This window comes from Hylobates moloch, unplaced genomic scaffold, assembly GCF_009828535.3.
Source record: "Hylobates moloch isolate HMO894 unplaced genomic scaffold, HMol_V3 SCAFFOLD_14, whole genome shotgun sequence".
Classification (NCBI taxonomy): Eukaryota; Metazoa; Chordata; class Mammalia; order Primates; family Hylobatidae; genus Hylobates; species Hylobates moloch.
The window spans coordinates 91,644,275-91,671,982 of NW_026652289.1; the positions used below are offsets into that span (position 1 = coordinate 91,644,275).

Here is a 27,708-nt window from a genome sequence, read left to right on the forward strand (position 1 = left end):
TGGCTAAAATGTGACTGAGTAGGCCATTGTTTCTCTCAACAACTATATCTTGGACTTTTTTCCCTGTGTTTATTTACCATCTGCAAGACACTGTGAGGAGTAAGTCATGAGAAGTATACAAAGTCTCATGGAGTTTATAATCATATGCACAGGCACATACACACCCACACATGCAGTTACTAACAATACAGAAGAGATTGTGTCCCCCAAATAAGTAGGACTGACAGGCTGTGGATATTCACAAAGGAGAAAGTTCCTAATAGCTAAAATGGGCAAGGATGACTTTCAGTGGAGATGGGATATTTTAAGCCTGAAATAAAGTGCTAGGGAGTAAAGAATAGCTGAGAGTTTGGGATCAGCGGGTTTTCTTTAACTGGGCTATGATCAGGCCCATGATGCCCGGATAAGATTTCAAGGATAAAGCCTGCTTTGCTCCCTCAGTCCTTTGAGTAAGTATCAGAAGGATATGTCATTACACAGATAATGGGGAAAATACTCAGTTGCATCCAGAATGAGCTAGACTAGTTTATTGCGAAAGGAATAAAATTACTCTAAGTCAGACAAAATTCCTGTTCAAATAATACTAAAAGTATAAAGATTTTCATCTTTTTGGCCACCATGTGCTCAAACCTCTTACAGGAATGGGAACATGCAGACAGGCAAGTGCAGGAGCCAGAGCAAGCACTTTGGGCTCCTGCCCCTTGGTAGTGTCTAGGAGTGGGTGTCTGTAACTCCCAAAGCCCATGTGGGCATGTTACAGTGCACTCTTTTAGCTTTGCCATCCACAGACAGCTTAAAGTTAACCAGCTCAGTGCCCTCTTGGTACCCAGGTCCTTGTCCAGCATCCAGGAAAAATCAGGTCACACACGGACTTGAAGGATGAACATGGGGGTTTTATTGAGTGGTGGAGGCGTCTCTCAGCTGGATGGATGGGGAGCTGGAAGGGGGATGGAGTGGGAAGATGATTTTCCCCTGGAGTTTGGCCATCCAGCAAATGATCTTCTCTCCAATCATCCCCGGCCAAACTCCTCTTGGGATACAGACACTCCGTCTCTTCTCTCTGCTGTGCCATTCTGCCATTCTTCTGCTCTTCTGTTTGTCTCTCTCCATGGAGCCTACGGTTTGCGGCTTATATGGGTACAGAAGAGGGGGGTGTGGTGGGTAAAAAGACAACTTTTGGGTGAGAAAAGAGGAATGACTGTTCTCACTGAGGGCCATGAGTTTCCAGGCTTGTGGGGGGGCCTCTGCTGGGGAGCCAACCTCTTCTACCCAGTATTTCCCTGTCTCCTGTTTGTATCAATTTGGTCATGATATTATCATTATATTATGATACTGTCCTTAAAGAAAACTTGTGGAAAATAGGGAAGAGAGAAAATAAACAATACATACCCATCATCCTGCCACAGTAATACAGCAACTCTTCATTTTAACCTATCCCTGCTTGGGGCTTAACCATACCTGCATCTGTTTCACATACTGATAATTATGGTGTATACCAGTTTGAACTCTACACTTTTCATTTAACATAGAATTTTTCTTAGCACTAATTTTAGCCCCTGCATAATATTCCTTCTTTCTATGTGTTACCTATTGCTGAACCATTCCCCTTTTATCAAATGTTTAGATTGTTTTTAGTTTAGTAAGAGGGTTTTTTTCACTTTTTATTTTTTACTATTCTAGTTTAAATTTTCAACTTAAAAAAAAAAAACAGATGGTATTTTAGAAGTCAAGGCATGTCCTCCCCCTCAGCATATGTTCGTGTACCCCATTCACGCTCCATATCTGTGACAAATATCGCTACTTTCAAAAGGTTGTGTTCAAAATGTGCGACAGCTCACCTCAGATGCAGTTATATCAGCCACGTGCTGGCAGCACAACACAGATTGGGGGATGGGGCTTAAACCTAAAAGCACTTTGGACTCATGATAAATGCACAGTGATCACCTTCCTCTTCCGTTCCCCCTCAAGGAAAATGTGTAATCCTTGTGCAAAATAAAATAAATAGTTACGCATGACAGTTTTCATCCCTGCATGCACATTTGCTTCATTCTTCACCCACCTCTGTTCATGCTGCCTGTCTGCCCTGGAAGGGTGGGCTTGCTGGTCTACTTCCTCCAGACAGCCTGACCCCCACCCCTACTCCCACCCTGCTAGGTGGAACAGGGAGGCAATGATCACTTCTAAAAGAAGAGGTGACGTCTTCTTAGCCACTGTGAGGGTAACCTGGGAGAAAGGGCCACAAGCCTTGGGGGAAGCCAGCTCGTACCAGTGGAGGGCTGGCATGGGATGCTCTGTTCTTTATGGGTCCCAAGGATGAATATGATTATATTTGTGTTAGTGCACATATTATTATGTTCTGTAATTGCATTGCTAAATTGTATGCATACACTATATAGAGAAATTATGTATACAATCCAGTTCTTCAACTAAAAAGATAGAAGTTTAAACTTCTTAAAATAGGATCTACTAAAGCAAATATATGTTTAGACACTGGTGATCACTCACTATCATAATTCAGTGGCAGGCCTCAATCTGGTGTAAAGCGGGTGTTTAGTTACTAATAGTAATTCAGTAGTAAACGTCACAAATTATGTTTCTTTTCAATGTTATGTTAATAATAAATCTACCATGTTTGCTTGAAATCTGTCCTGCATCCTTCCGAAAGGGAAAGAAACTGGAGGTACAGCTGGTGTGCTGGAAATTAAACAGAGCATCACCTACCTTAATTTTAATAATGTTTCATGACAGCTGTAAATGGGAATATCATATATCATGTCTGTTCTAGCAAATTTGAGAACACTTTTAAAATGGCCAGCAAAGAGATAAGGTGTTCAGCAGGTCCGATGCATTATAAAATGTATTTCCCCTCTTAAAAACCTTCAGTGATTTCTGTTTGCATGCAGGACAACATCCAGAAATCATGACATGACACACAGGGCCTTCCTAGGTCTTTTCCTTGCGTCATGCCTGGCCTCTTTCTGGAGCCTCATCCGTGGGCACACCCCTGCCATATCCATGCTGAAGGGCATTTCCCTCATTCTTGGGCACATGCTCTCCTCCAGTGAGATATCTTCCTGCTTTGACATCCTGGCACTGTGCCCAGCCTTCAAGATCCTCTCAGTTTTGTCAGCATCTCCTTTCTCAGAGAAACTGAGTATGATATTGTTTGGAATCTTCAAAGTGGTAGGTGTTGTTTTGTAGTCTAATGAGTTGACTGGTGGCTGGTAGTCCCTAGGCAGCTTCAAGGTGAGGACTGGCCAGGATTAGAGGGTTGTAACTTTCATCCCACCCCCAACCTCTGGGGAAGGAAGAGGGGCTGAAGGTTGAGTCTGTCACCGAATGGCCAATGATTTAATCAATCATGCCTATGCAATGAAGCCCTCCATAAAAACCCAGAAGGACTGGGCTTGGGGAGCTTGCATATAGCCAAAGGGGTCTTCTGGGAAGGTGAACAAGAACATGTCCACACTCCTGGGGGGTGGCACACCCCAACTCCACAGGGGCAAAAGCTCTTGTGCTCAGAACCCTTTCAGACATGGCCCTACATATTTCTTCATCTGGCTGTTTATTTGTATCCTCTAAAATATCCTATGCAATAAACTGGTAAATGTAAGAGTTTCCCTGAGTTCTGTGAGCCATTTTAGCAAATTAATCAAACCCAAGGAGGGGGCAGTGGGAACCCCAATTTATTGCTGATTGGTTAGGAGCACAGGCAAAATAGCCTAGGGCTTTTGATCTGCATAGACGTGGTGCTCAGTCTTGTGAGACTAAGTCCTCAACCTGTGCGATTTGAGGCTACCTCCAGGTGGACATTGCCGGAACTGAATTGTATTGGAGGATGCCCAGCTGGTATCTGCTAAAGAAATGATTGCTCACTTGGTGTCTGTGGGAAAACCCTTACACATTTGGTCACAGAAGTTTTCTTTATTGATGGTTGTGGTACAACATCAGAGGAAAATCAGTTTGGTTTTTCCAGTATACTCACCCAGAAATCCACCCAATTACAATGTACTTTGGAAGGTCACAGAGGCCACATTTGCTGATGGGTGTCCTGCCATTGGCTTTGCACAGGCTGGCTTGCTGCTGTTCATTGTGTTGTTTCTGCACTCACTTGTCACCTTCTATGGTTCTCCACTCCTTTGTACATACCCCCAACCCAAACATTAATGCGATTGTACCACGACGCCTGGGCCGGGATCTTTGTTCATGCCTGTATGACAATGAAATGGAGAAGAGCTGACTATTTTCCAGAAAAATAATCTCAGTATGACCTGGGCGCAGTTGATCTGGTCCAAGACATGAATAGAAATTGTCTTGTGAGGCTTCAGTGATTTGTGGCATGGCCTCAGTCATGCGTGGGAGGCCTGGTTATTGACACCTGATCCATTACTGATGGGGCACACACTTTAACCAATTAGACCTTGGAGGAATAATGCCTGATCCATCACTTATTTCTCAACCTGGCACCTTGTTGGAGCTCAGTAATATTTGTCCAATAAATGGATGGATGAATCTATTTATCACAATATTTTCCTAAGCAGGGCCTCCTTGTTGTGAGAAGAAAGAAATGAGGTCCATGGCGACTCAGTCTACTTAGAGAGGGGAAAAGCCTGCAGAAAGAGAATCAAATGGGGTCGAAGTAAGGGTCCTGCTTTAAAGTTTTGCCTACAAGAGCATCCTCATTGAGAAAGGGACCTGTTCTGGTTGTAGAAGCCACCGAGATGAACATCTTCCAATGAGAGGACTCGGTCTTCATCTTTGTTCTGGAACAGCCCCTGCCTGTGCCTCAAGCAGAGGGCTGTGGAAAATCCTCTTCATCCTTCCACCCTGTTCAGAACTTTCTGGGAGTCATGGTGCTATGTTCATCCAGAATTTTGTTCTAGCAAACAAACGTGAAAAATCATCATCTCCCCCATTTATAGCTACTCTTGTGATCATCAAAGGGAATTGCTAACATGTGTCACCATGGCTTACAGGCTTTGACACCCTCCTATGCATGTTCTGAAGAGACTTTGATGGAACAAGAAATGTCCTATACAGGACATAGTAAATGAGCATGCTTCCTGTCTTGGTGACTTCCCAAAACCCAGGAACTTGGTGATTTATTGAGGCATAAAGGAAAATATTAGCACATTTTCTCATGTTTTATTGAAATATAAGACATGGATTAAGCTTTACCAGTATTCAATATATGTAGCTTAAGAGTTGAAAATAAATATACAGTACTGAAGATATGTTTATAAAAATATTTCGCTGGTGGAGTCCATAATAAAAATAATGCTGGTGTCAATTGGTCTAGACAATTTTAGGGTGTGTGTGCTCTGAAACAAGAGGGTCTGACTGGAGAAGGGGTTACACGAACCTAGGTAGGAACTTGCTGCATTTGGCTATCTGCATCTGAAGGCAGGTTCTGTCTCCCTTGTAGAGTTGTGGAAAGGCTTCCTCTCACAGACTGCCTTGAACCTGGATGACCCAGTTCATATCAATTGTGTTTCTCCATTTATGGGGCTGACATATGAGCAATTGTATTGAATTATTTATGAAAAAAAAAAAAAAACAACAAAGTATCCCAAGCTTCTCACCACAGACCTTGTCTTTATGAAGAATGGGGCTTCACATCATATGTGGAATTTGAGATTCTCCATGCCTTACTGACAGTGTCTCATTACCATCTCTTATCAGACATCCTGGTCTATCAGTAAAATATCATTAATTTTTTAAGAGACATATAATGCAATAGAGCACAATCCTTCCAAAAGAGTTATTACAAAGCTCTTTATTTCTTGCAAGAAAATCCTTAAATACATATTTATAATAACTATTAGAAGTCTCAAAATGCATATTTAGATGACAAGTTATGTGTTTAGCTGTCCCTGAGTGCTTATTTTAAAATGTTACAGAAAATTAGGGAAACTCTCAGAGACACATCTCGACTTCCACAACTGTGATGCTAGTGAGGTTTATTTTAAGAAGTGGCTGACCTTTTGTACATAGGGGATAGTTGGGCACCATTCTAATTGCCTTTTAAAAAATAAGATTGGAAGTGAAGTAAACAGAATGAGTACAGAGCCCATTGCACAGGCAAAGACCCTCCCAAGGTGGGCTCACATTAAATGCATGTTAAATAGGTAAGATAATCTCTATTAAAATAAACCAAAATATCTAACTTTTTCATTCCTGTTCTCCCTTTTCTGACCAGATAATGTCACAGAATTTCCTTCTTTTCGTGCATTCATTCCAGACATATTCATTTATTCATTGTCTACGATGTGCTAGATGATACTGCAATGCAGTGCTCGCACCTCCAGTATACTGATCAGGACATCACCATGCCTCTTACTGTCCCTGGCGCCTTAACAAACTCACCTCACCTTGTTAGTGTGTTTCCAGTCAACTGGTCACTAGAGCAGAGCAGTGCGTCCCTACGGCAGGGGTGTCTGTGAAGGCATGACCCAAAGGAGGTGGGCTTTCTCCTCAGAAATTGGCTTCTTCAAACTGTTTACATGTCAGGGCATTTCTCAGTTTTATGGGCTTTTCAAATGTCTGGATTTTTTCAAATGCATGTGCTGGATATTTCATAAGGTGACCTCAAGTGTCCCGCATATTTTATTTCAATTATAAAAGTGGAAGGGTAGTTTGACTTACGGGAAGGTGGGAATAGGACAAGGGATCCTAGACTATTGAGCATAAAGGTACAATCCAGACAGACCCTTCTCATTTGAAATAGCGTACTGGGGGTACCTAGAGAGGTCTGTGACTTTCTTGGCATTGAGCCATTGTTACTGGGGAAAAACAGGACCAAGGAGAACCCTGCAATATCCTGTGTTCTCTCCATCTTTTGAAGCATTGATTCTCAACAGGCCACACATCACTGCCTTCCCCACAAGCTTTGCCTCAGAACAGTATTTCTCTGTGTAAAGTAGTGGAAGTCTCCACTTCCAATCCAAGGGAAGAACAAAGTGTTATAAAAGGCAAAAAACAAAAAACTCAAAAAACAAAAAATCAACAACCCTGCTTTGCAGCTAATGTGAGGCTTAAAAGCAGTGATGCAGAGACTTTCCTGATTCCTTTTACAGGGTATGAGATATATCTACCTGGTTTGTCCAGTGAAAGAAGGTGCAGAAAACATAAAGGTTATGGCAAGGATTTTACCTGAACACCAAGTATACCCTTGGGATTCTGGGATTGGGTTTCAGGGCCCTGTGAACCTGAAATTGAATGCAAAATGGTTTATGTGCATACTACTGGGCGACCGAAAGCTTCCTCAAAGAGGCCTGTGACTCCCAGAAGTCTAAGAACTACTTGAGTAGAATCTTGGTGAGGATGCATGGACATGGAGGACGGTGGTTGGAGCTACCATTGTGATCCAGATTGATCACAGCTTCCCAGTACTACAGAGCCCTACTGGTACCATTTTTATCCTATAGATAAATATAAGTGCTGGATGGGCCTAAGGTTGGTAACTGGATGAGGAGTGAGAAACCAGAAAATAACTTTGGGGAAGGAATAGAAAGGTTATACAGGAGAGCAGGTAGCTGTCCCTTTCCCCACAAACCCAAATCATTTTTCCCTCCTGGTCTGAAAATTTTATTTAGGTTTATAACCTGGAATTCTAACAATTGGGGAATTCATCTGATTTAAGTCCTCCCTTTGTTCTCACTGTTTCCTTTACCCTCTTTGCACTTTCTCAGTTATCTAGATAAACCCTGCTGGATCAGTGGTCATGTGAGGCCGAGAGTGGGAGAAGAGATTGACTGAGGAAAAGCTGGGGGGAATATTTACAGGCAATGGACATGCTGTTGGTCTTGATTTTAGTGGTCATTGAATAGTACATTAAAAATGGATACATTCTATTGTATGTAAATTATACCTCAATATAGTTGATTTAAGACAAAAACCAAATATTGAATTGCTGTTCACTCCAGTTCCCAGCTGATCGTGTCTTTTTGTGAAGGCCATTGGTACTTGGTGTTGGTATCTTGTGTTGTGCATACATAGACCTCAGTTACTACTTCTTTTCCTGGATAACTCCCCTACTAACCTCTTAGTCCCTTAAAGCCTGGACCAGAACTTAATTTTCATCACTCTTCTTTGAGTTCTTCATAGCAGCAAGCACTAAATTAAAACAAAACAAAACTCACTAATGATAATAACGATGAGGCAAATCAAGAATTTTGTTCAAGGAGCTCTTCAGTGTCCATTCAGTCTTATAGAAACCTGTCCTCACTACTTTTGCAGTAATTGAGTTAAGGGTGTGTTTCTTTCTTTTTTTTTTTTTTTTTTTATGCTTTAAGTTTAGGGTACATGTACACAACATGCAGGTTTGTTACATATGTATGCATGTGCCACGTTGGTGTGCTGCACCCATTAACTGGTCATTTAGCATTAGGTATATCTCCTAATGCTGTCCCTCCCCCCTCCCCCCACCCCACAACAGTCCCCAGTGTGTGATATTCCCTTTCCTGTGTCCATGTGTTCTCATTGTTCAATTCCCACCTATGAGTGAAAACATGTGGTGTTTGGTTTTTTTGTCCTTGTGATAGTTTGCTGAGAATGATGGTTTCCAGCTTCATCCATGTCCCTACAAAGGACATGAACTCATCATTTTTTATGGCTGCATAGTATTCCGTGGTGTATATGTGCTACATTTTCTTAATCCAGTCTATCATTGTTGGACATTTGGGTTGGTTCCAAGTCTTTGCTATTGTGAATAGTGCCGCAATAGTACCAAAACAGAGATATAGACCAATGGAACAGAACAGAGCCCTCAGAAATAATGCCGTGTATCTACAACTATCTGATCTTTGACAAACCTGACAAAAACAAGCAATGGGGAAAGGATTCCCTATTTAATAAATGGTGCTGGGAAAACTGGCTAGCCATATGTAGAAAGCTGAAACTGGATCCCTTCCTTACACCTTATACAAAAATTAATTCAGGATGGATTAAAGACTTACATGTTAGACCTGAAACCATAAAAACCCTAGAAGGGTGTGTTTCTTTATCAACCAAAAAAAAAAAAAAAAAAAAAGGACTCAAAGCTACATGACTTGTGTTCAAGTTGCAGCTTTGACACTTAGCATCTGTGTAATCTGGGCAAGTTACTTTATGTTTCTAAGCTCCAGTTTATATGTTTACATGGAGAAATAAGGAATATTTGTTTTATCTACCTATGGTGATGTCTTCAAAAATTATAAGACCACATGCAATTAGTGGTTTTTGCAGTGTGTACATAGCATAATAAAACCTTTCTTTTATCATAAAAAATACTGACATTTTTAAGGAAAAAATTCTTGGATTTTAATGGGATGTTTTTAGGTTTGTTTTATTTTTTAAATAATATTTTCAAAAACTTCTGGAATATCTTTATTACATGATTATGTGATCGAGTATGAAAAAACATTTTAAATTACCATAGCAAATTCTGTTTGATCTGCTTCTTCTCTTTGGCACATTTTGGAGATCTTTACTTTGTTTTATTCCCATTAATAGGAATTTTAATTTGATCTTCTTAATAACAGATATTTCAGTTTCTGTTCAGTAATTTATTATGGTATCATGTCAAATAATAGTATTTATTGAATAACAACATGAACGTTTTTTATTTTTAAATGAATGTATTTACAGTTGAATTTACCCCCATGAGTTTTTCATTTGCTTGTTTGTTTTAGTTGATTGTTTTATGATTGCATTACCTTCTCATTTGTAGTTCATTTAAAAAGAAAAAGTAAAGCTCATACCACAGCAGATAAATCTCCAGAATAATTATCACTTCCTGTTTCAAAATTGAAATGATTTTTAAAAACAAATCTGTGCTTTCTCAACTTTGTTCAGAATCTAAAATAGTCTCAATGTTTGCCAAGCTAGAAAGTAAAATATTAGGATAAAATTTAATTTGCAAGTTCCCAAAAGGTCATGGAGAGGCAAATGAGAAAGATAAATTTAATTAATTTATTTTAAATAAAAATGACTTAAGTGCCCTTTAGAAAAAAAAAAACACCCTTTCAACAAATGCATTTTAAACAAAAGTGACAATTTCTATCTCTTAAAGAACAGATATGAAAAAAGTAAATAAACAATGCTAAACCTCACATAAAAATCCACAGTGAATCTGTAGAGGTTATGACAAGAGCTATTTAAAATGATAGCTATTACATTTTACAAATCAGCTATTAAAATATCTGAGTTCATTATGTACACAAAAGCTTTACATCCCACTGAGAAGAAAGAGCTGGGAATGGTACTTAGGGTCTATCTGCATTTCAAGGTCAAGGAAGAATCCAAATTTATGTAGTAACAGCACGTCTGCAAATTTTCAGTTTGCTTCCATGAACTAAAACCAATAGCCCCACTCCACAAAGAGGCAGAATCAAATGTCACTGGTTTGATCTACTTCAAAACAGGAGCCACTTCTAATAGCTCTTTTCAAAAAGATGGCATAGAAGAGAGATCAAGAGCCCATGTGGATACCATCTTTGGCCAGAATTTCTGGCATGCCATACACAGGCTTGAAAAGTATTGCAAATGAAGCTACAAGATAGAGTGGTCCCAAACACCTTGAAAAAGGAGCCCTCCTCATCTGAGGCCCAGACAGCCCATGCTCTTTATGAAAGCTTATTTCCTATTGATGCTCTCTTTGGCCATGTGAATCTGACACCCCAATGATTGTGGCTGCCACTGCTTTATGAGACTAAAGAATGATCAAGCAAAAGCATACTGCTATCCAGCTAGTGTTGTGAGTAATGCAAGACCTGTGGTGTGGTTGGTGGAGAACATATTTAAAACAGTACAGTTTTTCCACGCACTCGGTGGGCATTTCTGGAGAGCCTGATGGATATATACAAGGCTCTGTGCTCATAAGATGCAGATATGAATCAAAGGCTGTGAATTCTTGCCTTCTTCGAGTTTATGATACACTTAAAAATTTATGGTTTAGTTTTAATAACTGAATTTCTACCCATTAGTGCTCCTTAGAGTGAAGCAGCTTTTTCTCTGAATGTCACTTAATTTCCAAGGCAATTTTACAACTTGTCATTTTTGATGTTCCCCAGTTTTATTCTTCTGGTACCTGAATACAATTCCATGCCACAAATGTGTGTTGAACACCTTCGTTAAGCAAATTTCTGGGACAATAGATAGATTGCTGCCCATGAGGACTGCATGGCATCTTGTGAAGACTACCCAACAAGAATGCAATGAGCTATCTTGAGATGGGCACTGGAGGTGAAATCACCTAATTCACTGTGAGACAGCTAAGGATGCCTTCACAGAGAGGGTTTACCATCCTTGCACATATGCACACGTGCACACACACACACACACACAGAGCTTTTTACTTCATTATTTAACTCACAGGACATACTGACATTATATGATAGGATTCTTATTCACCTCAGCAACCTAATATGCCAATTTTTCACATACATTTTTTTGAGTCCTGAAGACTTTTCATTACAGAGTTACCCCTTTTAAAACGCATTTGCTTTCTGAATGAATCACGCCTGAATTGTATTCCCACTACAGCCAAGTAGTATGGGGACTCAGTGGTTTTGAGCTCAAGCTCTGCAGTCAGTGTCTAAATTTGAATCTTGGCTTTATGACTTACTAACTGTGTGAACTGGGCATGCTAACTGGATCCTGTAGGTGTTGATTTTCCACTCTATGATATAAGGGTTAATAGTACCTACATCAAGGGAATGGTAGGAATTTGAGATGATATCCTTAAAAAACAGCCCAGAACCTAGCACACGGTAAGCGCTCAATAAATGTTAGCTATTATTATTATTATTATTATTATTATCATTATTAGTTATCCACAGACACTCCAGTTGGAACCAGAGGAATAAGAGTTAGGCATTAGAAGGAGGGAGGATTAGGAGACCATAATTGGAGGAAGAATAACAGGAGTTGGCAGGACAATTGGAAAGGCACTGAAGAAAAATTTAGCAGATTTCCTTCCCTGTTCACCCCATATGTCCCTCTTTCCACAATCCCAGCATTAGAAAATACAAGATTCAATAGTTAAAATTCAAACAACTTGTAGCAATATCCATTATTTTCTTTCATTCTTCTTTTTTAATTTTTATTTTCACAAAATTCTTGGAAAATGAAACCACATTCATGCATTGTTTTGACACACTGTGTAGAGCATCCACACTAGGTGATAGGAATAGAGTAAGGAGTAACATAAGCGGGACCCCTGCCTTGCATTGATACGTTCTCTGTCACTAGTCAACTCTGATACACTTGCTGTTGAGAATATAGGGAAAAAGAATCTCTCCAGGACTTAAATACTCATCCTAAGCCTCCAAAGGTTAAGGTCAGGCCTGGTAGTGGTCCTCGCCTATCTTCATTGCCCTTCCACATTTCTCACCACCATTAACTCCACCTTAACAGCTCTGGCATCATGAATAACTGATGAATTATGAAGAAGAAAAGAGAATGGCAATCAGAAGCAGATTTATCATGGATTTAATGAAGATTAAGTTTCAGGACTGCTTACTTGCCCATGTGGCTTCAAGACCCTGTGAGAGATCCTGATACAGTAATAGGTTCATATAGTCATGAGTTTTCATAGGATTTGCAAAAGGAAAATATTTTATTGATTTTTTTAAAGAGGGGACCCTCAAATTCTATAGCTTCAGCCCCCCTCCAAGATGGTTCCCCTCTGCCATGATGATGATGGCGATGATGATTAATAGCTAATGTTACTGTGATTATTGTGGGCTTATTGGATGCCAAGCACAATGGTAACTGTTTTACCTATTATCCCACTTAGTCTTATTGTTCTTTAGGAGCTCACTGACAATTAGGATATAGAACCAGCAGGAAGCTTAACCAAACAAGGTGTTGGAGGCAACGGATTCTGTGATCTATGACTTATCCCCAAAATTGAAGAACCAGGGGGCTTTCTCTACACAATACTTCTTATCATGGCATCCATACACCTCCATGGTATTCATGGAAAATTCAGGAGTCCATGAACTTGTATAAGAAAAATGAATCTTTATTTTCACTTAACCTCTAATTGAAATGTAACAGTCCTCCAATTATTAATGCAAGATTCAAGTCTAAGTAGTATTAGCAGTTGCTGTGATTTTATCACCAAAAAAAATACAAATATTTTAATATCACATACAGTCTTTAGAGATATCTGGAAATATTATTTATGCTCAACACTGCTTGAAATTATTAGAGCTGCCGCTAGAATTTTTTTCAACTTATAATAAAGAAGTACATATAATAGGGTACAAAATGAAAAGATTCACTTCTACTTTTAGCAGTGAAGGACCAGAGACTACATTTATGCACTCACCTTAAACAAGTAAAGAAATAAATAATAATATTTCCAAAACAACAGTTTTAGGGTACACAATAGGCAGTGCAAATGGTAATATCTGATAGAAGGGAAACAAATGAGGTAATCACTGAGATTGTCTCAGTTTACTGCTCAAGAGTTTCCAGGAAGGAGGATCTGAAACAGATGACAGAAGTCCCCCTGTACTTAGCAGATGGATTTGAGAATTCAGGGAGGCCACAGTCTCTAGACTTTGTATGACAGAGTACTGAAAAGAAAGAGCTGCACAGAGAGAATGCTTTTGAGGTCTCCATAATGAGTGTTCCCAAGTCTTCTATTGCATTCTCATCAGTATGAGGGTGTGAGAAAGCCACCCACATCTTGAGAAAGAACCAATAAAGAAGTGGGTGAAACAGTCTCAAGAGATCACATAAGGCTGGTAATAATTTTCATCCTTCCAGCCAGAGTGGAAAAACTTTGTATTATACAGGGCACTGGCAATGTACTTGGAACTGTATTGCCTTAGTAGCAATAAAAAATTATTCCTAAAGACCGCTCTGGTCTTCTGTAACAAAGATTATAAGCAAGGCTTGAAAAGCTTACCAAATAATTTATTTGGGTTTCAGAACAAATCTCAAACATACATTAAAGAATACAAAAATATCCAGCATTCAAAAATATAAAATTCAAATGTCAAGCACCCAATACAAACTTACTTATACACACAAAGAAGAAGAAAAAATACACGTTTTATTAGGAGAAATAACATCAATTAATACAAGAAGATTCAGAAAATAAAACACAGATGAAAGTATCAGTACACAAGGATATTAAGCAGTATTATAAGTATATTCTATATGTTCAAGAAAGTAAAAGAAAGCATGAGCATGCTAAGCACAGATATGGAGGATAATTAAAAAGACCTAGTTCAAACTTGTAGAGATAAAATATAACTGCCCAAGATTTAAAAATATGTAGGAAGAGACTATCCGAAGATTAGACACTACATAAGAAAAGGTTAGCCAATTTGAAGATATTCCTTTAGAAACTAACCAAATTTCTCACACAGGATAATTTCAAGCAGGCTAATATATTTGTAATTAGAGTACTCAAAAGGTAAGAGACATGGAAAAAAATATTTGAGGAAATAATGGGTGAAAATTTACAAATCTGATGAAAAATATAGACCCAAAGATCCAAGAAACTCAATAAATGCCAAGCACAAGCACAGGAAGAAAATTGCACCAAAGTATATTGTCATCAAATTGCTGAAAACCAGTGATAAACAGAAAACCTTAAAAGTAGCCAAAAGAAAAAAAAAGTCACAGTGAATACAGACAAAAAGAGAACATCAAAATGACTGCAGACATTGAAAACAATGCAAGCCAGAAGACAGAGAAGAAACCTCTTAAAGTACTGCAAGAGTAAAATTGTCAACCAAGAATTTATACTCAGCAAAATATCTCTCAAAACCAAAATAAAAATACAAAATGTTTCAGACAAACAAGAGCTGAAATCTAGATCTATACAAAGTAATAACACTGAAAATGTTAAAAGTGTGAGCATATATAAAAATACTCTTAAAAATCTCTTTAAAATACAATTGGTTATTTAAAGTAGAAATTATACTGATGTATTGGAGGTTTTCACCATATATGCGGTAGTATGAGAATCATAGTTGAATATTTTAACAATTTATTTCAATAAAAGGAAATGTACACTAAGAATATAAAAGACTTAATCAATGTTATCAACTAATTTAACCTAATTGACATTATGGAAGACTCTCTCCAATAACAAAAATACACATTATTTTCAAAGGCCCATGGAACATTTACCAAGATAGGCAATATTCTGACCATAAAAGAAGTCTTATTAATTTAAAAAGAATTCAAAACATACAAAATATATTCCCTAGCCACAATGGAATTAAATTAGGAATTAATAGTAGAAAGATATCTGGAAAATCCCCGTGTATTAGGAAATGAAATAACACACTTCTAATTAACCTGTATGTCAAAGAAGAAATCAAAAGGGAAATCAGAATGCATTTTGAAATGAATTAAAGTAAAAGCATGAAAAATAAAAATGTATAGGATGCTGTTATCACAGTGATTGGAAGGTGACTGATAGTACTAAACACCTTTTTTTAGGAAAGAAGAATGGTCTCAAATCAATGGCATATGCTTCCATCTAAAAAACCTAGAGGGACAAAACATCTGAAATCAAAGTAAGCAAAAGAAATAAAGCTATGAGCTCAAAACCAAAAATAAATAAATAAACTATTAATAAAGAATATCAGTATAAATGTTGCAGACAGACACTAAGATAAGCCCCAATGATTCCCACCTCCTAATATTCACGGCTTTGTCTAATCTTCTACCCTTGAGCGTGAATGGGACTTGTGACTTGCTTCTAACCAATTACCTATGGTAAAGGTAATGAGATGTCATTCCTGTGATTAGGTTTGGTTATATAGCAAAGGTGATAGGATACAGCCCCCATCATTATGTTGCGTTATGTGAAACTCCGTCCATCTCAGCAGACTGGAGCCAGAGATTCTTCTTGTAGGCTTGATGAATTGAGTGACCATGTTGGAGAAACCCATGTGGCAAGGTGTGTAGACAGCTTCTAGCCACTTCTGGTGGCCTCTAAGACCTCAGAGCAGCCTTCAGACAACAGCCTGTAAAAAGCCAGGCCCCTCATTCAAATTGCTCTCAGGAAATGAATCCTGTCAACTGCCTGAATGATCTGGGCATCAGTTTCTTCCCAGTTGAACCTGCACATGAAAACACAGCCCACCAATACATTGATTACAGCCATGTGACATATTTTTGTAGACTGATTTGCAGATGGCTTGATTATTGAATGCAGGATCATCTGAGAGAAAGAGGAGAATCAAGAAAAACCTAGCTTGGTTTTGCACTGGGTGGTGGTGACTTACTAAACAAGACAGACCAAAGAGAAACAGATGGAGAGAAGTAACAGTGGAAATCAAAAATTCTGTATTGACTATACTAAATTCGAGGTGTTTACAATATCCATAAGTGGAAATATTTAAAATTAAAAACTTTTATAATAACCTCAAAACAAACAATAGGTTTTCTTCCCTCTTTCCCCTGCAGCTTTACACTTAGACCAATATTAAACTCTTAAGAATTTCTGGTGGAGAGTCTATTAAATTCTACTTAAAAAGATTTCATCTCTGGGTGATAACAGAGATAACTATCTGGGGGAAAATGTGGAGTAATGCAGAGTGTTTAAAATATACTGTATTTGGTTCTTCTACTTCAATTTCCTAAATAGCACATGAATTTGTTAAATAAAATCCATTCTTAAAAATCAATTCCACTAACTCCTCCATTGACCTTTTAAGCTCTTTAGATCCCTGTATTCAAATCCCCAACTCAGGGAGTTTTAAAATCTTACATACAAACTTAAAAAAAAAAAAAAGCCTATTTTCTAGGTTTTATTAAGGCATAGCTAGGTGAGGTTAAAGTCATCTAATTAGCCATCCCACCACTGTGTCTCTTCATTTGCAACTGAATGACACTCAACTATGGCGAGGAATTCTCCTCCTGTGAATTCTCAGAAATTATTTAGAAATTACTTAGAATCTAATTTTTTGCCCAGGGAGCTCAGTAAGAAGGAGTCAGTCTCATTACTGCTTATCAGAAATTACTTTTTGTCTCAAGTCTTCTTTACTCTGAAAAGCCAATTTTGATAAGAAGTGAAGATTTAAGCCAACAAGAAGGGGCAAATCATTGCAAGCAGTGATCAATGAAGTTAGGTTAGCCAGGCTTATTTAGAGTAGTCCAAGAAATCATCTTGCTGATGACCAAATCTTACAAAATGATGAGTACCCGACTCTCAATGTGCTTTGAAAGCACTGAAGGGAAATCATATATCTGCTATGATTAAAAACTACATCATGATGCTGTGTGCTTGAGGACAGTGTATAAGAAGGAAGAAAGACAGCTGGAAATCAGTGGATTCATTAGTGTTAGGTGTGAATGTAATTGTGAATGTTTTTCTTTGTTTTCCAAACTTTTGTGCAGATAATATTGTGAAAGGGGAATGAGGAGTATTTAAACATATTGCAAAAATTTCCTAATTTTTATTTAAACTATAATAGAATCATCAAACCGGGTGAACAAACAAATCCCAGTTTTGGTAAATGTTATAGATTTGGTAAACGTTGCTTATAAGTAACTGAGATGTTTATTACCAATAAGCACTTTAATATAAAACAGCAGATTTAATGATCTGGAAATTAATTCAACTAAATATGCCTTGATCTTGTGAAATTACTGTTGGTATTTGCCCTAAACAGGCATGTTGGGTCCTGTCTGTGGCCCACAAGGCCCCAGATGGTCTGACTCCGGCCTACTTCCTCTTCCTGCTTCCTCCAGCCACTTCCTCTCTCTCACTCTGCCCAGCCCTCCTGACCTTCTTTCTGCTCCTTGAGCAAGCTCATTTCTATGTCAATGCCTTTGTACTTGCTCTTGTCTCAGCCCAGACCACCCTCTGCTTGGTCTTCGCATCACTGCCTTTATTTGATTCTTACTTCAAACATGACTTTCTCAGAGAAGCCTTTGGTGACCACATTGCCTAAAATAAAGGCATCCCCACCTGCACCTCATCATCTCATCACACTGTCATTATTCCACATGCAGAAACCTTGCACTCTGAAATTGCCTTTATTCATTAGACTACTCCTTCATTGTCTCCCCATAGCCACCGCCACACACACACTCTTGAATGTACGCTGCATAAATACACAGACCTTGTGCTTTCTCCCCCACTATTATATCTGATGCACTGGAAACATCACCTAGCATAAAGGAGTCATCTGTAATATTTGTTGGACAAATGATTAAGTTGAATCTAGTAGACCAAGAATCTGAGGTTTGTCCACCAGAGTTAAATTTCATGGTTGTTACACATAGCATGGAACAGTATTTCCATCATTAAAAATAATATTAATAATAATAATAATGCCCATAGCAGTTTTTTTAATTGGTAAAGTGAGATGTATAGGATGTTTGGAAAAAGCTTCATCTTGGAAATTTAATTGCTTTCTGCTCTTCAATGAGTCATTCTATTTGGGATGGAAAATCTAGTCCTCATATGTTAATTTATTTAAGAGGGATGAGCTAAGACCAATACAAACTGACAGATAGTCCCAAAGGGATAAATTCATAAGATTAGAACTTGAAGGGCAAATCTGTAAAATATGTGAAGAATGTATATGTTTCTGCTTGTATATTCATATTTATATTGGGATGAAAGAACAATGTTACCTTCCAATGTGCCTAGGTCCAAGTGAATGCATACCAAGGTTTAATCCTGCCACATGACTAGGACGGGCCTGGTGTATTACCAGAAAATACTGAATATTTCATAAAGTTACTATCTGGTGATTCTAGATACTGATGTTTTTCTCCTTTTACATCCTGTTAGCGTGATTCATTTCAAATCTTGGTACTACCGTGGAGTTTTTCCAGACCACGCCAATGTGATATACTCTTCCCATTTTTCTGACATCCTGTAGCAATTATTGGTAATTAAATGTGGCCTGCCTTTTGCTATTTTTGTTGTCTTGAATTCTTACTTGGGGTTCTTTTTGTTTTGATTGTTTGGGGCTATTATTTAAAATTTTAAGTCATTATGGCTCTTTTCACCAACAAGATTTTTAATGCAGGGATGATGCTTTTAACCTTTTGTGCTTTCCGCAGGTCCCAGCACAGTGCCTTACATAGCAGGCAAGCATATGTTGCCTCACCAGCAATTCTGGAGGGCAAATGCTGCACGTACCCCAAATGACCCATCTCGGCCTCCCTCTTCTCAGATAGGAAATGTATGGGTGTTTTTTTAGGAAACTGAACCTCCTTCCTACAGCCCTTTTGAGTATTGATCTGGAGTGATGCTGTTGCTACCCCGGACATAAACGTATTTCTTGCTTCCCTGCCATCAGAGATTAAATCGTTGACTGTAATGAACTAGAGTTAAAACTACCAGGTTCTTCGGCTTCTCAGATAGAAAGAAAAACACATTAGTTGTGGTGGTTTGTTGTTATTGTTTTTTTTCCTATTTCTGTGAGCCATAGCGAATTGTGATTACTCTGTTCACAATGAATAGAGATAAAAGGCCTTCTCTTTTTCATTATTAAGATTAGGCAAGAGTGCAGGTAATTTTATCTCATAAAGATTACTTAATTCACCTTGGGTGAGGGGAGAAGGGCTGAAATAAAGCTAAAACCTGTTCTGCAAGCACCCAGCGTTTATGGCTCTGTTTGTTCCTAGTCTGGCTTATAATTCATTAGATCTCTTAGCAAAACAGATGCCATTGAAAGAGGCACATGGACAGAGAGAAAATGCCTGACCATAAAGAGACGTAGCTACAAGACCAATTCAATGATGAACTTGGATATGGGAAGGACTTTTTAAAAAAAAATGAAGAAAAGGATCTTCAGTAAATAAATAAGACTACCTCAGATTCCTGAAGGAATAGCAGCAATCCATGATAACAGTAACAAAAACAACCAGGATCTAAATCCACCTAGTTTTTCATTTTGGTGCAATATTTTCAATTGCAAGCGGGGTTCCACAGTGAACTCTGCATGAAGCTTGTAATTTTCCCCTAGAAATATTGTTCAAGCCTTCAGAGGCCCTAGAATGTTCAAGCTGGTCCTCCACAATTATCCACATACATGTACCCTTTTCTTCACAATTCAAAACTTTCTTCTCCATAAATCCTTTGCTGATCATCTCTGCCCATGACAAGTTCTCTTGACTCAATTCCTATAGCCCTGACTGCATATATGTCTCCTTTAAATCTTAACACATCCAGTACATTTTCATTTACAAAGGAAAATAGGCTCAAACGCCAAAGTTTCTCAACTCTTTGCAATGTATTTCCAAAGAAAAGGCGGTGGTGGCTGAAGCACATGCATGTGTCATGGTAGGCCTAAGAGTTGTAGAGTGTGTTGATAGTATTTCAGGGGGAATCCCCATGGGGCCCAAATGGAACACAGCTTAAAGTTGGTCAAACTTAGATCTGAAACATGTCTTTTGTAGTTGACTGTGCGACTGTAATAGTTTCCTGTGGCTGCTGTGACCAGTTGTCAGATAGTTGGTGGTTTAAAACATGTTTATTCTCTCCCAGTTCTGGAGGCCAGAAGTCTGAAATCAAGGTGTCCACAGAGCTGCACCCCTTCTAAAGGCTTTAGGGAAAGCCCATTCCTTGCCTCTTCCAGCTTCTGGTGTCTCCAGTCATACTTTGGCTTGTGGCTGCATTACGCCAATCTTCACCTCTGTGGTCACTTTGCCACCTCCTCTCCTGTATGTCTTCTCTTCTGTTTATCTGTCCCCCAGACTCCCTCTGCCTCTCTCTCATAAGGATACATACACATGATTGCCTTTAGGGCCCACCTGGATAATGCAGAATGGGCTCATCCCCCTTTTAAATTTACTCATTCACATATTTTGCTATATAAGGTAATATTCACAGGTTTCAGGGGTTATGATCTGGACATATCTTTTGGGGGGCTGCCATTCAAGCCGTGTAGTGACTTTAAGAAGAGATTTTAACTTTTTATTTTTAGCTACAATCCCTCATCAGTAAGATGAGGTTAATAAACTTTTATTGTCAGGCAGTTAGGAGAAATAAAGTAAAATATATTTTCCATGTTAAGTATGTGTTGCAAGATCATGTAGGGTAAAAAGTCTTTCTCTTGGTGCTATTGTAATAAATTCAGCCCCTGCAGCACTCCCTCCATAGAGGTGTCTCATATGTGCTCATTAAGAAAAGGCACCCATCCTGCTTCAGGTGCCTTTGGTGATACCCATTGTCTCTGCCTCATGCCAAACCACTGCCACCAGTGTCCAGTCCATTCCAAGGACTCCTGCTGCTCCCAGATCAGCCAACAGTGTATTCCACATCTGGACCTGGCTTTTTGCTCTTGTAAGATGGTTGGTTTGAGGAGGTGCTAGTATGCAGGCATGGTAGCTAATTCCCTGCCACCACTGTGGTGTGGCTGATTTAGTCAAGCCCTCAAGGAGCTAAAATTTTATTGAATTATTTATAGTCCTCCATGTGCACAAACCACCCTGCACCCTTATCAAAATGGAAAGACTCTCTCTCTCTAACCTTTTAATTTAAATACCTCTTAATTGATGAGTACCATATGTTAATATATGAGTCCATACAAAGTTAGGTCAGAACACAAATCAAAGTGACAGTCCCATGGATTGCTCAACCCCACTGATAAAAGACACACTGTCATGGACCAAGTGGGGGTTTGCCTGAATTTACTCTATTAAGAGACTCTTAAGTTTCTTCTGCAAATAATCAGGTAATTTCACAAGTTTGCCAGATATGTATGAATCCCAGTGATAAATTAAAGTGACCCTCAAGCTAGAATACTTCATTTCTCTCCTATTACACCTCCTGGCCCTCCCTGACTCCCCTCACCACTCACAGACACACAACTAAGTGTGCCTTGCACAGCACCTAGAATATAGTAGGTACTCGATAAACACAAGATCGTCTTCTATCTTGTACTCACAGTGCTTTGAACACAGCAGGTAGTCAGTAGATGCATTTTGACCAATGTGTATTTGGATTTGTAATGTCTAAGAAATATTGAAACATTCCTCATAAAATTTCAATCATTTCAATTTGGCCTCTGACTCTAACCTCTTTCACTGTTAATTGGTTCTTAATAATAAGCCCCTAAATATAGATGTTTGTACAAGAAGAAGTGGGCAAATAGTTGTCCACATCCCAATTAAAATTCTTACTGCCTAGACTTAGCTTTGCAACATTACTAGGTGGCTAAACTCTTGTATAACTTATAAAGGGGAAAGGTTTCTGACTTCATGTTCTAAACCCAGTTGATATGGTTTAGATTTGTGTCCCCAGCCAAATCTCAAGTCCAATTGTAATCCCCAGTGTTGGAGGAGGGGCCTGGTGGGAAGGGATTAGATTGTGGGGGCGGACTTTTTCCTTGCTGGTCTCATGATAGTGAGTTTTCATGAGATCTGGTTGTTTACAAGTGCATAGCACCTCCTCCTTCTCTCTCTTCCTCCTTCTCCTGCCATGTAAGATGTGCCTCCTTTCTCTTTGCCTTCCACCATGATTGTAAGCTTCCTAAGGCCTCCCCAGCCATGCTTCCTGTATAGACTGCAGACCTGAGTCAATTAAACCTCTTTTCTTTCTAAATTACCCAGTCTCAGGTAGTTCTTTATAGAAATGCGAGAATGGACTAATTCACCAGTAAAGGGTCTTGCCAATTCTGCAATAATATTACCTATTGGTTTTCTCCAGGGAACTTGACATGCTTTTCTGATATCAAAATGTTCATATTTGTAACTTTTCATAGAGAAAAGATAAAGATAAGAATGTATTTTTATTTTCTCCCAGCTTTATAGGTGGTATAATTGACAAATAAAAGTTGTATGTATTCAAGGTATGCAAAATGATGATTTGATATACATATATATTGTGAAATAATTACAATCAAGATAATTAAGATGTTCATCACCTCACATAGTTACCATTTTTTTTTCTGTGTGTGGTAAGCACACTTCAGATCTACTCTATATGCAAATGACAAGGATGCAATGCATTATTATTAACTGTAGTTTCCATGTTGTATATTGGATTTTCAGAACTTAGTTCATTTTATAACTGAAATTTTGTACCCTTTGAAAAAAATCCCTCTATTACTCCCATTCTCTATCCTGTAGCATCCACTTTTCTACTGTTTCTATAGGTTAGACTTCTTTAGTTTCTACCTATGAGTGAGATCATGCAGTGTTTGCCTTTCTGTGTTTGGCTTATTTCACTTAGCATAATGTCCTCAAAGTTCATTCATGTTGACACAAGTGGCAAATTTTCCTTTTGTTAAGGGCTGAATAATATATTCCATTGTAAATATTTATCAAATTTTCTTTATCCAATCATCTGCTGGTGAACACATGTCGTTTTCATATCTTGGCTATTGTGAATAATGCGACAATAATGTGGGAGTGCACATATCTCTTTAATGTATCATTAATAATTTCATTTCCTTTAGATATATACTGAGAAGTGGAATTGCTAGACTGTATGGCAGTTCTATTTTTAGGTGTGTTTTTTTTTTTTTTTTTTTTTTTTTTTTTTTTTTTTTTTTTTTTTTTTGAGATGGAGTCTTGCTCTGTCTTCCAGGCTCTCCAGCTTAGAGGAGTGATCTCGGCTCACTGCAACCTCCACCTCCCAGGCTCAAGTGATTCTCCTGCCTCAGCCTCCCCAGTAGCTGGGATTATAGGAGTGTGGCACCACGCCCAGCTAATTTTTTTTTTTTTTTTTTTAGTAGAAGTGGAGTTTCACCATGTTGGCCAGACTGATCTCAAACTCCTGACCTCAAATGATCTACTCACCTTGGCCTGCCAAAGTGCTGGGATTACAGGCGTGAGCTACTGCACCCAGCCTATTTTTAGTTTTTTTGAAGTACCTTGACACCTTTTTTATAATGGTTGTACCAATTTAAAATTCCACCAACAGTATACAAGGGTTCCCTTTTCTTCACAAGGATAATAATTTTTATTCTTGTTTACAAATGAGAACATGAAGACCTGGAAAACTGTGAGTTACCCATATCAATGTAAAAGGCTTGTGCCCTCCCTGCTGCAAGGCTGGGATCATTTCAGAAGTGATATGCCAAGTTTCCAAGCATTTATTGTAATCTGTGTTTCATAGACCAGTTATCATTCCCCACCCTGGAAATCACTGTGGATTGACACACTCCGGGTCTGGTTGGGGCCAAGGAAATTAAAGTAATTATGATGTAAACATGTTGGTATTAATGCTAATGCTTGCTAGAAGAGGCAATGTAGAGAAGGTGGATTGACATAAGGCCATATACACTGTGTATTCTCATTAAATGTTTAAAGGCTGAATATGCAAGAATGTTGGCAAATTTCTGGAAACTAACTACTGGAAAATGTTAGCTAAATGGTAGATTTAGAAGTAGAGGAAGGGATGGAAAAAAAAGCTGTTGAATCAGGGATAACTTTGCAAACGCTGACTTAGGTGCTTGCGAAATGGAAGTGGAGCTGTTTCTCTCTTTTTTACACATCATGTCATTTTGCTAGGGATTAACTCATTGTCTCTTTTCTTTCCCTGCCAGGATGCTAAGAGAACATTGATATAGTTCTTTATCACTGTCATAATTATTTCTGTAAGACCTACACCGGCAGCATCGGTGCCATTTAGTAAATGTGCCTGCTCCAGTAGGAAGCAGAAAGAAGACCAGTTTGAACTCCTTCCCCTACTAGTGATGTGATCTGGAAAAATTGTCTTTAATTTTATGGCCTTAGTGTTTCCCCTCATCTGTAGTATAAAAATAATATTATTATAACATTATAATACCAACAGGATTGTTTTGAGACCGTTAATATCACAGTGCTTGGTGAAGCATAGGCCAGTACATATGTTATGTAAATAATGGTCTTATGCCACTGATTGTCACTTATTGCACTAGATTTGACTGCCTTCTTGTTGGAAATACAGTACAATCAAGAAAATTAGCAACTTCAACCTTGTTTCTAATTTAAATATATGTTACTGTGTGTGTGGGGGGGTGTGGGTGTGTTCATACCTATGTTTCTTCATCATTGAAAATGCAGTTACAGCTGAAAGTGATTTCCATTATTGGTGTTTTCTCATGATAGCAGAATTTATCCTGAATTAACAGCATTAGTAGAAATGGAGACTGTTTCAACCACTGCAGTCGAAGAAGTGGTAAAATGGTGTGGAGACAAGTGTCTGAGCACTAGCTCTGCAGGGAAACAGGCAATGAGGAGCAAGAATTGTCCAACTCATGGTACTCAGTATAAGTGGGTGAAAGCTCAGCTCTGAGAAAGGACATAAGTCACCAAGGGTCATGGTCAGCCACGATGGCTAACCTCAGAAAAGGCAGCTGTAGATATGAAGTGAGCTGTGTTATGTGGAGCGAGTTCACAACAAAGGGGGAGTTATCAAGAGCAGCTGACCCAATACCTTCCGAAAGATCACCTGCTTATCTAAACCCTTTATTTTACATATTTTGCTGTTGACAGGCTGTGCAATTATTAAAGCGGCACTTTTCCTTACTTATCTTCCACAGAAAAGATCAAGAAAGCACAGATTGAATTGCCAATATCCAATATCCAGGTTTGAATAGTACAGATAAAATTGCCCACAACTGTTAGACACTCAGGCTAAAGGGAGTAGCCCTTCCCCTGGGCTGCATTTGCTTACCCTCATCAACACACTAGGAAGCCATTCAGAATGATTTCCAAGACCAATTCCTCCTATTCTACCCTGTGTAGACTTTCTTGGAATGTTATATGTAGAAAGTCCTGGATTTTCCTTTTTTTTGACCCCTGAACTCTTGAGGTCTCTGGGTACGGAAAGTCTGTCACTGCCAAATTTCCTGTCAGCATGATTTCTTACCTGTTTTAAGTGAATAACCCATCTTTTCTGAGCCCAGTGGCACAGTGAGTAGTGGGAGCTATCTGCCCAGAGGAAGGAGTATTTTATCACTGACATGATTGAGAATTATTCGTGCAAGATGGTGATAAAAAGCAAGTCAACTTTTAATTGAACTTTATTATGATTTTAAAACTCTTAACAGGCAGTGCACCCCCTTATTGCCTGAACCTGGGGCAGATTTCCTGCCTTGGAATGCCTGAGGACAATTGCTTTAAGGTGTGTGTGTGTGTGTGTGTGTGTGTGTGTGTGTGTGTGTGTGTGTGTTGTGTGTGTGTGTGTGTGTGTGTGTGTGTGTGTGTGTGTGTGTGTGTTTAGTGGGGGGAGGACTTCAAAGTTGTCTTCAGTTTTTTTCATTTTCCTTTTCTTTTCGAGAAATGTTAAGAAATCAGGACACTTCAACCTGTTCAGTTATATATGCAGTAAGTATTCCCAGAGTACTGTCAGATTAACAATTGCAGATATTAGAATTACAATAATAGGCAAGCCCTGTTTCATGCCCATCAGAAGCTCCGACATTTAAACATCCTCCAGATTCTCCAGAAAGTGTTTATTTGCTCATCTATTGAAAAAGTATTTATCAAATACCTATCATATGCCATGTACTTTGCTACATATTGGAGATAAAATTAACAAAGAAATCCTTGACTCTGTCTTCATTTAGCTTCCAGTCTCCCAGGTATGCTTACCTCCCTTCTTCATGAAAATTCTATTTCCCAAACTCAGTCACTTATTACTACCTTTAAGATCTTTCGTATGTTGATATATTAAAAGCATTATTATTTACTTAAGATTTACTTTACTCCCACTTAAGTTAAAAACCATTTTATAAGGAAATACTTTATTTCTGCTCTCAGAAAAATGTGCACATGATTATAAACTCCGTGAGACTTTGTATACTTCTCACAACTTGCTCCTCAGAGTGTCCTGCAGATGGTAAATAGAAGATATATATATATACAAATGCAATGAAAAAAACCCTATTAATAAATTCTAGTTGAATCTTGTCTGCCAATACCCAAATTAGTTAAAAGATTAGTACAGTTTAGAGACATACCTTAACCAAAATAAGACTTTTCCCATAAACTGTAATTATTGGAAAGGAAATAACTTTGCTACACTGTGCCTTGGTGTTACCTTATTCCATGTCCTTGTTCCACCTAATGGTCTTGCTTACCTACAATAACCATGCCATATGTTTTGTCAGGCCCTGGTCAACACTGTTGGATTACTTATTAAGTTTTGCATGGAGAAATCTTTTTGATTGAAGGCCTAGAATTGCTTATATCAACTGGAATTATGAACCTAATTCCAATTTATTTTCTCTTTTTTTTAGTAGTTTGTAGGTGACACATTTTCACAGCATTTGTAGCTATCCCAATATATTTTTGTTCGTTTTTTTCTATTTACTGTAGAATGTGTAATCCTGGATCTCTTGTTCGCAAATCGACAGCCTGAAGCCCTCTGGAAGCCCAAGACTCCTGGAGGTAAGGCATGAACTTTTTTGCAATTATGTCTCTTCCCCATGGAATGATACTGCTGTTTGATTTAAGTTTGAACTTGGAAGATTCATTCCTTCAGGGAAGCATTTAACATAATCTTGATTTTTGCCTCAAATTGGCATTAGACGAGCTTGACTAAGTGGTCAGATTGGGTTAGCTTTACAGATTGGATTCTTGATTTAATACAGCTCAAACTACAAGTATTATTGTTATTATCTAAACCCTCTTTGCCAATTTAGAAAACAATACAATAGGAGGAGAATAAAGATAAATAATAAAAGCACTGCCCAAGCACACCGTTTGAATCATAACCTAGGTCAGTGAGTTGCATGCCATACACTGATAATCCTTTGTGGGGTGTTCCCAAATTTTATTCAATGTAAAGTGTGTTCT

General features: G+C 38.5%; 1 long non-coding RNA gene across 1 annotated transcript in view; it reads left to right on the forward strand.

Moving 5' to 3' along the window:
* Positions 1-27,290, forward strand: part of LOC131381167 (uncharacterized) — a 275,217-nt gene extending 247,927 nt beyond the window's left edge. The window contains exon 3 of the long non-coding RNA XR_009209689.1: positions 27,229-27,290. This is a non-coding gene — a long non-coding RNA (uncharacterized LOC131381167). The remainder of the gene's footprint in view (positions 1-27,228) is intronic.
* The last annotated feature ends 418 nt before the right edge of the window (positions 27,291-27,708 follow it).